General features: G+C 33.5%; 1 protein-coding gene across 5 annotated transcripts in view; it reads right to left on the minus strand.

Moving 5' to 3' along the window:
* SPR (G protein-coupled sex peptide receptor) overlaps positions 1-11,123 on the minus strand; it is a 202,231-nt gene extending 191,108 nt beyond the window's left edge. For all 5 annotated transcript variants that reach the window (XM_090117202.1, XM_090117200.1, XM_090117204.1 and 2 more), the window contains exon 1: positions 10,983-11,123. The gene's annotated coding sequence lies outside the window, so the exon portion shown is untranslated. The remainder of the gene's footprint in view (positions 1-10,982) is intronic.
* Positions 11,124-11,446: the final 323 nt, after the last annotated feature.

Here is an 11,446-nt window from a genome sequence, read left to right on the forward strand (position 1 = left end):
TGTGCGAAGCCGCGGGCGGAAAGCTAGTATATTATGTAATGATTCCATAGAACAATATAAACTAGAATCGAAGTGAGCGTTGTGCAAACATGTCAACGCTATTGAATAATTGATGTGTTTGTCCGTTGCTGTCACATTGGTAGGGTTTATTTCATTTAACTTTGATCAAGACATAGTGTCATATATACAGGGTGTCCCACTATTGGTATACTAAGCGCGAAGGAACTTGTAGTTTTGCATACACTGATCACGTAAAAAATACTTTAAAAAAAATTGGGTCCAAAATTTTTTGCTAAAATCCATGTTTTCTTCTCTAGTTTCGCGCAGCCGGCATATACTGCTTCTCTAATATGAGCATTTTGTCTATGAAAACATAATCTTAAACGATAGCTCACGTGCTGGTGGCAAAGTTGGGCAGGTTGCTTGTTTTGGGTGTACACATAGAGTTTTAAGAATTCATCTATTTGAAAAAAAAATGCGTCTGGATTTTTTAAATTATTTTTTACGTACTCAGCGTATGCAAAACTATAACCTCCTTTGAGCTTAGTATACCAACAGTGGGACACCCTGTATATGCTATGAATTTGTATTATTATTATTATTTTATTTGTATTTGTATATAGTATTTGTAGTAGATATGAAAATAGCAAAAGAAAAGGCCAGAAAGTTGAACGCTTTTTTTATTTTAAGTTGACTAATGATTAAGTAAGGCATTCTTTTTGATGTTGAATCACCTTTAATAAAATTACAATCACATTATTAAATAATTCTTATCTTATCAAATATTAAAAATAAGAAAATCTTATTTTGTTTCCGCTAAAATATCCTTCCTTGATAAATGGGCTATCTAACACCGAAAGAATTTTTCAAATCGGACCTGTAGTTCTCGAGATTAGCGCGTTCAAACAATCGAACAAACAAACTCTTCAGGTTTATAATATTAGTATAGTAGGTATAGATAATAAATAGTTAAAGTAGAACGAATCCCTCATCCTATCCAGTATCCACACAAATTTAAAACTATGTCAACACTATAAAAATCGCATCCAATTTGACAGATCAGTTTCTCACCTCCCATAAAACGATAAACTACTAAATGTGTCACTGAAACTATTTCAAATGTGTCATAAAAACTTTATGGCTTCCATACCTGTCCGTTTTATAACTTCAAGTCGGAAAATATTGTTGACATAAAAATAATATTCCTTATTTATGTGATATCTGCTATCCTGTGACTTTTTCTGGATGTTGTTTTAATAGGTACTTGCTCGCTATGGTTTCTAGAATCTTAATACTATTATAAAGGCGAAAGTTTGTATGGATGTATGGATGTTTGTTACTCTTTCACGTAAAAACTACTGAACCGATTACAATGAAATTTAGCACACATATAGAGGGTAACTTGGATTAACACATAGGATAGGTTTTATCCCGGAAATCCCACGGGAACGGGAACTATGCGGGTTTTCCTTTGAAAATGCGGGCGAAGCCGCGGGCGGAAATCTAGTATTATAATGTTATGGTAATGGTGGTATGGTTAAAAATTACGATTTAAAATGACAAAAAGTATCTATACTAATATTATAAAGCCGAAGAGATTGTTTCTTTGAACGCGCTAATCTCGGGAACTACTGGTCTGATTTGAAAAATTATTTTGGTGTTAGGGCGTTTGTCCACTACAAGGAATTTTACGGTCCGGCATTCCGATTTTTTACGGTCCGGTATGGCACGCCATTAATCTATATACTAGCTTGTGCACTATACGTAATTTTACTGTCCGACATTTTACTTTTCCCTATTCCGGATGGTTTTTTGTGTCTACGAGTCGCTGTAGGTATAATTGTTTTTGAATGCCCACTTGCTTGGATTTTACTGTTTTTACTGCATATGCCAATTAAAAGCAAGCTCTTGTTTTACTTTCTTTTAGTTGGCAATGAGATTTGAGACGTCGGTATTGTTATTTTATATGTATACATTGACCAAGCATTGACCTATAATTATTATCTAAGTAAGTGTTGGTAAGTTCAAGTTCAAGTGGGAATAGCTTTAGCTCCTCGTCACCGATTAAAATAAATAAGTGAAACACGCATTTTAAATCTCTTACGGAACTTTACTTTTTATTATAACGAAGTAATATAATATTTCACCTTCTATATTTTTTACTCGTTTCTTGTAAAATGCAAAAACAATCATTTATGATAGCATTATACCGCCAAACTTCCTTGAACTGTACCGCACTGATCCGAGTAAAGACGGACAGGTGCACAAGCAATTCATTGGTTTTTTCATGCCACACCGGACCGTAAAAAATCGGAATGCCGGACAGTAAAATTCCTTGTAGTGCACAAGCGCCCTTAGATAGCCCATTTACCTAAGAAGGCTATAGGCTATATATCCTATAGCCACGCTAGGAACGGAACAATGCTGTGAAAACACGGAACACAGGTAGTAAAAAATATGTATGAAATGTTAATATTACGTCACACATGTTTTGTTTTACAGAAAGCTCAACACATTTCAATATAATTGACAGTCCGATAAATCTACAAACACATATTTCACGAAGCTAACAATATTCATATAGGTATATTATTAAACCTTGTATTTAAATGTTTATTTACACAAAAGGCCACAGGATCGCCTGTTTATAAAAATAATATTCTATACTTAGAGCATAAATTATAGACTTCAAGTAAATAATAACAAGAAAACAATAATACCGCACTATTATTAAAGAAGGCCTAATAACAAGTTCAGAGTTTTAGAAGTAAATTCATCTATAAAATTGTATTAATATGTTCAAAGAACCAATTACGAATGTTTACTTCAACCATAGAGTTCAGATACTATTACACGCTTTATATTAGCTTCACCTGTATGTTTGTTTGTTTGTAACCGACTTCTTTGGGCGCGATTTTGACCCACTTTAAACGGCCAGATTTCGTTCAAACTTTGTAAATTTATTGAGGACCGATGACAATACACTAATTTGATAAAATTTTCTATTTTTTAGTTCGGTTTTCTATAAAAAGCGTGTTTTTTAGTTTTTTTAAACTATTATTATTTTAAAAGCACGTTTCGCAAACAATTATGTCACAGTATTACAATATAGGAAATATTGTAATACCTACTGTGTGTACTGTGTATTATGTTAAGTTTTCTGTAGGTATAAAAAAAGAGTATTTTAAACCATCAAACACACTTTCGCATTTATAATATTAGTAATGTACGACATCAATACATAGTATAAAACAAAATCGCTGCCGCTGTCTCTCCGTCCCCAATGTATCTTTAAAACTGCGCAAAGCTGTAGCAAAGGTACCGTCTATATAAGAAATATACCAATATTACCTTACAAAGCAAAAGACACAATGTAAAATGCAATTTCATGGCAATAAAATGTATCCTTTGAGCGTATGAAGTGAACATCCTGTATTATGTTTCAAAAACCTCTCCACGATATACAGGGTGGAGCCGAAACTTTAAAAAACTTAATACGTGGAGTTCTAGTAAGATTATGTATTATAATATATGAAAGTTAAGTGATATATACGTAGATTTAACCTTTGTTTTTATCCCTTTGGTCGCGTAAAACATACCTTATTTAGATAATAATTTATACATAATATTATCTTATATATAAAATTCTCGTGTCACAATGTTAGTCTGCATACTCCTCCGAAACGGGTGGACCGATTCTCATGAAATTTTCTGTGCATATCGGGTAAGTCTGAGAATCGGCCAACATCTATTTTTCATATGTACCACGGGCGAAGCCGGGGCGGACCGCTAGTATTATATTAAGTATGAATTATTCAGTGGAAAAAGTAAGCGTCTCAGCGTATTAGGTATGTTTTTTTCTCAGGAAAATAGAATATAATACCTTGATAGAAAAGTCTGTTTGTTTATTAATGCAAAAAATATATTTTCTCTCAATGATATTAGTGCATCGTGAAAATCCCTTTTTGTACATGATACCAAGATTGTATGAAAAATTACATTTGTATGAAAAATGTACCAAGGCCATATTCAATTTGAAACATGTTTACTATGTAAACAATCGTATTAAATTCATTCTCTTAAATTAATAAATAAATAAAGTATTGGAACGAAAAGCTTCATTTAAAGCATCACTTGTGTTAAAACAATTGCTCAAATTTATTCAATAAAAATGAATATGAAATCAGAATTATTGAAACTCACATTCAGTATTGAAAACCTGCAAACTTATTCAGTGCTATTATGCTATCTTATGAATGCTTTATATAAGTTTCAGGGAATATTATATTATGTAGTATGGGAGAAGATTTGGTATTTTATATTTGACAATTAATTTTTATATTCTACTATATAGCGCACCCGCGCATTTGACCGCGTGAACTATTTGCAAAATCTAAAAATCTATCTCAGTCTCACAGTATGACATACAACAAAATTGTTATTTCTGTACAGATATAAAAATCGATATATTGTATATTCTTAAATTGCGTTTAGCTGATATTTAAGTTAACCATATATCACATAAAATCATTCAAATTTAATGACAACATGCCCCATTTTAATATTTTATTTTGATAATTTGTTCGAAAACATTTTTTTTCTATACAACACCAAAATACTTTTATGAATTTTATCGTAACTTAAAAAGAGGCGAACCTAATAAACACAACACAAAATGTGCAACAAACTATAAAATAAACACAAATCTAAATCATTCAATAACACGCGACGATAATTATCAATTCCATGTAAAAACCCTTGTATTTCTAACCTAAAACCCTAAATAGAAACCATTTTACATTCGCTTGTTGAAGTTAGAAGTAGGCCAATCTTGTTTTGTCACGATAAATTGCTTGATATACTATTTGAAGATTACAATGTTAGGAATTATGAAGCTTTTTTTGTTGCGTAATAAGAGCTTATGTCATTTGCTGATAGGACATGTCACATGATACCCTTGACACTTTATGAATTAAAAACGGAAAGATAATTTACATAAACCAAGAAGCTTATATCTAACTAGCTGCTCCGCGCGGTTTCACCCCCGTGGCTCCACTCCTGTTGCCCGTAGCGTGATGAAAATAGCCTATTACCTTCCTCGATAAATGGGCTATCTAATACCGAAAGAATTTTTCAAATCGGACCAGTAGTTCCCGAGATTAGTGCGTTCAAACAAACAAACAAACAAACAAACAAACAAACAAACAAACAAACTCTTCAGCTTTATAATATTAGTATAGATACACTGGAGATTTCAGTATGAACATTAACTTGTAACAAGAAAATATGACGTTGAATGACGCCTGTATGTTTTTTTATCCCTTTCACACCTAGGTAGTTAGGTGACTAGCTGTGTCCTGCGGTTTTACGCGCATTTCTCCGCTCAAATCGGACCCTTGGTTCCGTGGTTTACGCGTTCAAGCAAACATCCATACTCACGAACTTTCATGTTATTGATATGGAGTTTATGGAGTTTCTTGCCGATTCTTCTCCATAGATACTGCTTTCCGAATCGGTGGTAAATGTTAAAAATACTCATGTAATGACGATTCGAAAGTGCTACTAAATAGTAGTCTAATTGAATAAATGAATGTTTGAGTTTGAGTTTGAGTTTGATATATATTAGTAGCATAGGAAAGAAGGAAGAAGCATAGTAGGAAGTTGTATAGTAATAAGTGCGATAGTAGAGAGTAGTATAGAAGGAACTTTGATTGACGACGCGGTTGGCGCAGTGGTAAAGTAACTGCCTACTGAGCCGACGGTCCCGGGTTCGATCCCCGGTCAGGGCAAATATTTGTGTGATGAACTCAATTATTTGTTCTTGGGTCTGGGTGTTATTATCTATACAGGGTGTAATCGTTAAGTGTGCACAGGCGATTATTCCGTAACTATTACAGATATCAAAAAACTTTAAACTGATATTGAAAGTACTTAACCCAATGAGTAAAATGGCCATAATAAATTTTTAAAAATAAAACGGTAAATATTTAAAAAATTCACTTGAAACCCTCCCATACATTTAGTATGAGATATGACTATCCCATGTACATGAGTTGATCCAAAAGTAATTATAATCAATATTAAACCAGGTCATTACAGTTAAAATATTTCGCTAGATAGTCTTCTAACTAGATAATATACTTCGATATTTTTTTTCCAAAACTTAGAAAAAAAAAACTTTGACTTCATCCGTAAAAACCCCTCAACGCGGCCATCTCTTCGCTATCGTCTTAAAATTTTTTGCTAAGACGGTGTTTTTTGTGCCCAGGAACGAGATAGAAATAACTAGGAGCAAACAAACAGGGTGGGTGTTTAAGCATTTGGAATGCCGATTTTTGAATGGCAGCCATTGCAACTGACGCTTTGTGATCTGGTGCGTGGTCTTGGTGAAATAACATTCAAGCCCGCAGTTTGCCATGTCTCTTTTCCTTACTAACCTACCCGCAATCTTTTAATATGGTCTGTGTAGTAAGAGCCCAACATAGTGGCTACCTTCTTAAAATATTCCACCAAAATTGCCCAAAAAACTGCCGCTTTAATCTATCCCACTAATTTTCACTTTGAATTTCTTCATCGTCACTTTGGAAGCTCGCATCCAGGCCATTAATTGTTTCTTGGTTTCAGCATAAACATGGTGAACCCGGGTAACGTCCATGGTCACAAATCGTGCCAAAAAATTATCCTGATCTCATTAAGAATTTAGAAATTCACCCTCTAAATGTCGAATTGTTGTTTCTTCTTTTTGTCGGCAAAAATTCTGGCACGCACGGTTCACATTCAAATTAATGTAAATACTTGGAAACGTGGCCTATTGATATGATTTTTTTGTGATAACTTAGTGAGTACATGAGCAAGCAATAAACAGTTATTTTATATTTTTATGTACACAGGAAATACCCAATTATCATTACTTTTGGATCAACCTAGTACATTTAATATGAAAAATTTTAGCTTTTCCTTTCTTTTTTTGGTTTTCTGCTTAAATTACTTCGCAAATTTGAAGGGAAGTTCATTTCGAAACTGCAAATAGAGCTCCTCATTGTGCAATACAATCATTGTCACTTCGATAATCTGCTATGAATACAAAATGTATGGGAAATAAAATGTATGGGAGCATTTAATGTAACATTTTTGGATATTACTCGTTTTATTTTCAAAAATTTATTATAGCCATTTTACTCATTAGGTTAAGTACTTTCGATATCAGTTTAAAGTTTTTTGATATCTGCAATAGTTACAGAATAATCGCCTGTGCACACTTAACGATTACACCCTGTATATGTATTTATCAAATATTATATTTATCGTCGCTTAGTACCCACAACACAAGCCTTAATTGAGCTTACTGTGGGTCTAGGTCGATTTGTGTAATAATGTCCTATGATATTTATATTTATTTATTTTTATTTATAACTATTATAGTAAGATTATCAGTATACACCGATTGCTAAACCATACGGACTATTAAGGCGCAGTCAATCTATTAATGGAGAATCACTGTCCAATAGTTGTTAAGATAGTGATTTCAAAAGCCTTGCTAGGAAATATTTTGTTATCGGAACGTTTTGTTGTTTGATTTTACCCTCTTCAAAACTCACCCCAACTTTGTCAGGGCTGACCCGTGATAAATAATTGAAAATTGTACGAAATAACTGAGAATCGATAAAAATATGCTTGTTAACATGGGTTTGTCTGTATGAATCGATGTAAAAATAAAGCTAAAGTTAAGTGTTGACTAAATTATAACTTACTAGCTTTGCGCACGCAGCTTCGCCCGTATTATAGAAAACTTAACACATTAGGTATATACTAAAACCTTCCTATTGAATAACTCTACCTACCTCTGTGACCTACCTATTAAAAAACAGCTTCAAAATCTGTGCGTACAAGTTTACCTAATACGATCAATATCTTTGTTACTTATAATATTAAGATACTAAGATAAATAATAAGTTTCCATATCATGTCCCGTTTGCAAAAAATCGATACCATCTTTAAAATTAATTGTCGCTACAGTGCAAGTAAAACAAGTTGCTCAAAGGATCAATTTCAAGCCTGTCAATAACGCTTGCAAAGACAACGGTTTTAAATCAAGATTTAATCGCAATCGACACCCGTTCCTGGATATCTAATTTTCTTCAAGGACTAGTGATCGGGTTTAAAATTGTGTTATATAAAAGAGAATTTCTTTATAGTTTAGACTAGTTCATATCCGCGACGTTGTTTGCGTTATTTTATTACGCAGAAACATCTTTAAACATAAAACTTAGGTAACTCCTAACAACAAAATGAATAAATCGGCAAATTTCATGCAGTCATGTCTGAAGTAAGGTGATATAAAAAATTAAATTAGTAATTGTCGCATCAATCTCGTAACGCGTTTATTCGCGTAGAATGAAACTTTTATTGTTAATGTGAATAAAAACACATTATAATTCAGTAATCGAATCAATTGTTATTATTATAGGTATATTAAAGTTGTTTTATTATTCAAACAGCAATAGTCAAGGGTACCTCAAGTAAAGCTTTACCTAGTACATGAATCATGATGCATTACATTCGCACGAGATATGTCAAGTGAGGCGCACTCATGTATGCAAACCAGTAATTAATATCAATGAAGACCTAACCCAACAGCCTGTGTATATTATATTTAGTAATATTAGGTAATACGTAATCCATACTAATATTATAAATGCGAAAGTAACTCTGTCTGTCTGTCTGTCTGTTACTCAATCACGCCTTAACTACTGAACCAATTTGCATGAAATTTGGTATAGAGATATTTTGATACCCGAGAAAGGACATAGGATAGGTTTTATCCCGGAAATCCTACGGGAACGGGTTGTTCTTTGAAAACGCGGCCGAAGCCGCGGGCGGAAAGCTAGTAATATTATAAAGCTGAAGAGTTTGTTTGTTTGAACGCACTAATCTCGGGAACTACTGATCCGATTTGAAAAATTATTTCGGTGTTAGATAGCCCATTTATCGAGGAGGGTTATAGGCTATTTCATCACGCTGGGCAACAGGAGTGGAGCCACGGGGGTGAAACCGCGCGGAGCAGCTAGTGAAAAATATGTAGTAATAGAGCTTTAACCTGATTGGCTGCATGATATTTTCTACGTTTCCTGACAAGCTAAGCATCTTGGTCATCCACCATTTTCAGTATTCAGACCTCGTATATATTATACTAGCGGTCCGCCCCGGCTTCGCCCGTGCCACATATTTACGTTTTCTCTGCATTAGAACTATCCTCGTACTCCAAGGAATATAATAAAAAAAGAATTATCGAAATCGGTCCACCCGTTCACGCGTGACAACGCGAAACGGGTTTCATTTATATATACATATATATAGATAATATTATATTATCTGTGCTAGCTGCAATAGGGAAATAGATTGTCTGAGCTTAAGTGGTATACTAAAGTACTTCTAATCCACGTAGATAGATCCGCGGGCTTAAGCTAGTTCCATAATCCCAATAATATAAAGTTCAACCATTTGTCATTCTGATACAAGCTCCTTTTTCATGTAATAATTCTGAGTAATAATCCTATTCTACTATTAAGTTTAAAATTATAAATGCGAAAGTTTGTGAGGATGGTTGTATGTGTATGTGTGTGTATGTCTGCCTGTTACTCTTCCACGCAAAACTACTGAACCGATTACAGTGAAATTTAGCACACATATAGAGGGTAACTTGGATTAACACATATGATAGGTTTTATCCCGGAAATCCCACGGGAACAGGAACTATGCGGGTTTTTTTGCAAACGCGGGCGAAGCCGCGGGAGGAAAGCTAGTTAAGTATAAATATTAGGAATAAGAAACTTGAAACAACCAATTTAAACGTTAATTAAGAAATATTAACCGCTCATTTTATTAATATTGCTAATTTAAACATTATTTCATAAAGTTCTACATAAAGTGGTCGTTTAAAGTTACACAGAAACTTTTGTGTTAGGTATAAAATATAAATAGAGATAAAGGTAATTTCACTTAATACAAAATCAATAAAATTTTAAAATCTAATAAGTTATTACCTACCTACTTATTTAAAAAAAATTCGCTTGGGATTGAGTCAGTCAGTTAAAAATTATCACATATCTACCTAGGTAGTAGCTTTTCGCCCGAAACTTGCCGTTTACAGCCTCGCCCGCTTTTTTCTTTTCAACTAACATAATTACATTGTTTTTACCCGACTACGGCAAAGCAAAAGGAGGGGTAGTCACACGTTACATATACCTATCTACCGTAGCACTTTGACAACGTGTGACTGCGGTTTTCCAAACATGAAAATTTATCTCTACATAGTTACATACACATATGAAGTATGCAATATATAGAGAGATAATATACTACATATATTATCTCTCTATATATTGCATACTTCAGAATAGTATTGTATGATTGTATGACATTATTATCGATTTACAACAAAGGCATCTTGGTAGAGTCTACTGTGTCCATTTACTTGCAACTACATTAGCAACTTTGTTCAGTTCAGAATTCTGAAAATCTTGTTTTATACTTTTTCAGCGCCGTTTTTTGTCGTACCTAGTTGGGTTTTAGTTTTTTTTTACTTTTTATTATTAAACGATCTAAGCATACCTACATAAACTCAAACTCAAACATTTATTTATTCAATTAGAATTCTTTTAGAAGCAGAATAGTCCAAGATCCCAGAGCCGGTCTTAACACAATTTATTTTCTAGAGCATATTATATTTTCTAGAGCATTTTATACAGCTCCACTAACATTCAGATATTAGATTAGATAGAGACTACTGTGAACCGAAACTTATATGCTTTAGAAAATAAGTTGTGTCTTACGGCTCTGGGATCTTACTCTATAAGCTATAATAAGCTAAACTAAACCAAAACTAAACTCAAAACATAACACTAGAACACAAATTTCTGAAAACTATCAAATTCACCACAAAAACAAGGTGACTTTGAGAGTCAATGGCTGATAACGCTTACCTTCGTGAACACTAAAACAAACAAAAAACAACACGACACTGCACCATACAATCACTATCCCGAATACCAATCACATACCACTTATGAGCATATATTTTGAATAACGTAAGCGAATTTTCTCAGGACACAAACGACCGACCACCTCGATGGCTCAGACGCGACTGAATTTTGGCACGCCCGGTTACAACTACAAGCTTGGGAAAATTTTCAGATCTTATTACAAGCCAGTTAGATATATTTTCGCTGATTTAAACTTAGAGCACCTTAGAGTTTGATGAACTTGACGGACGTTAGATTAAAAAGCATTTCTTTATTCGGTGTTTATATTTTGTAGAGTTTTATTTTATAGTATACTAGCTTAAAGCCTGCTGCTTCGCCCGCTTTGTCTAAAACCTCACAAATTATATTCTAAAACCTTCCTCTTGAATCACTCTATCTGTTAAAAAAACCGCGTTGCGTAGTTT

The sequence above is a fragment of the Colias eurytheme genome, chromosome 27, assembly GCF_061535395.1.
Source record: "Colias eurytheme isolate Ceu_HAF_F1 chromosome 27, ilColEury1 Martin Lab GWU primary, whole genome shotgun sequence".
Taxonomy (NCBI): Eukaryota; Metazoa; Arthropoda; class Insecta; order Lepidoptera; family Pieridae; genus Colias; species Colias eurytheme.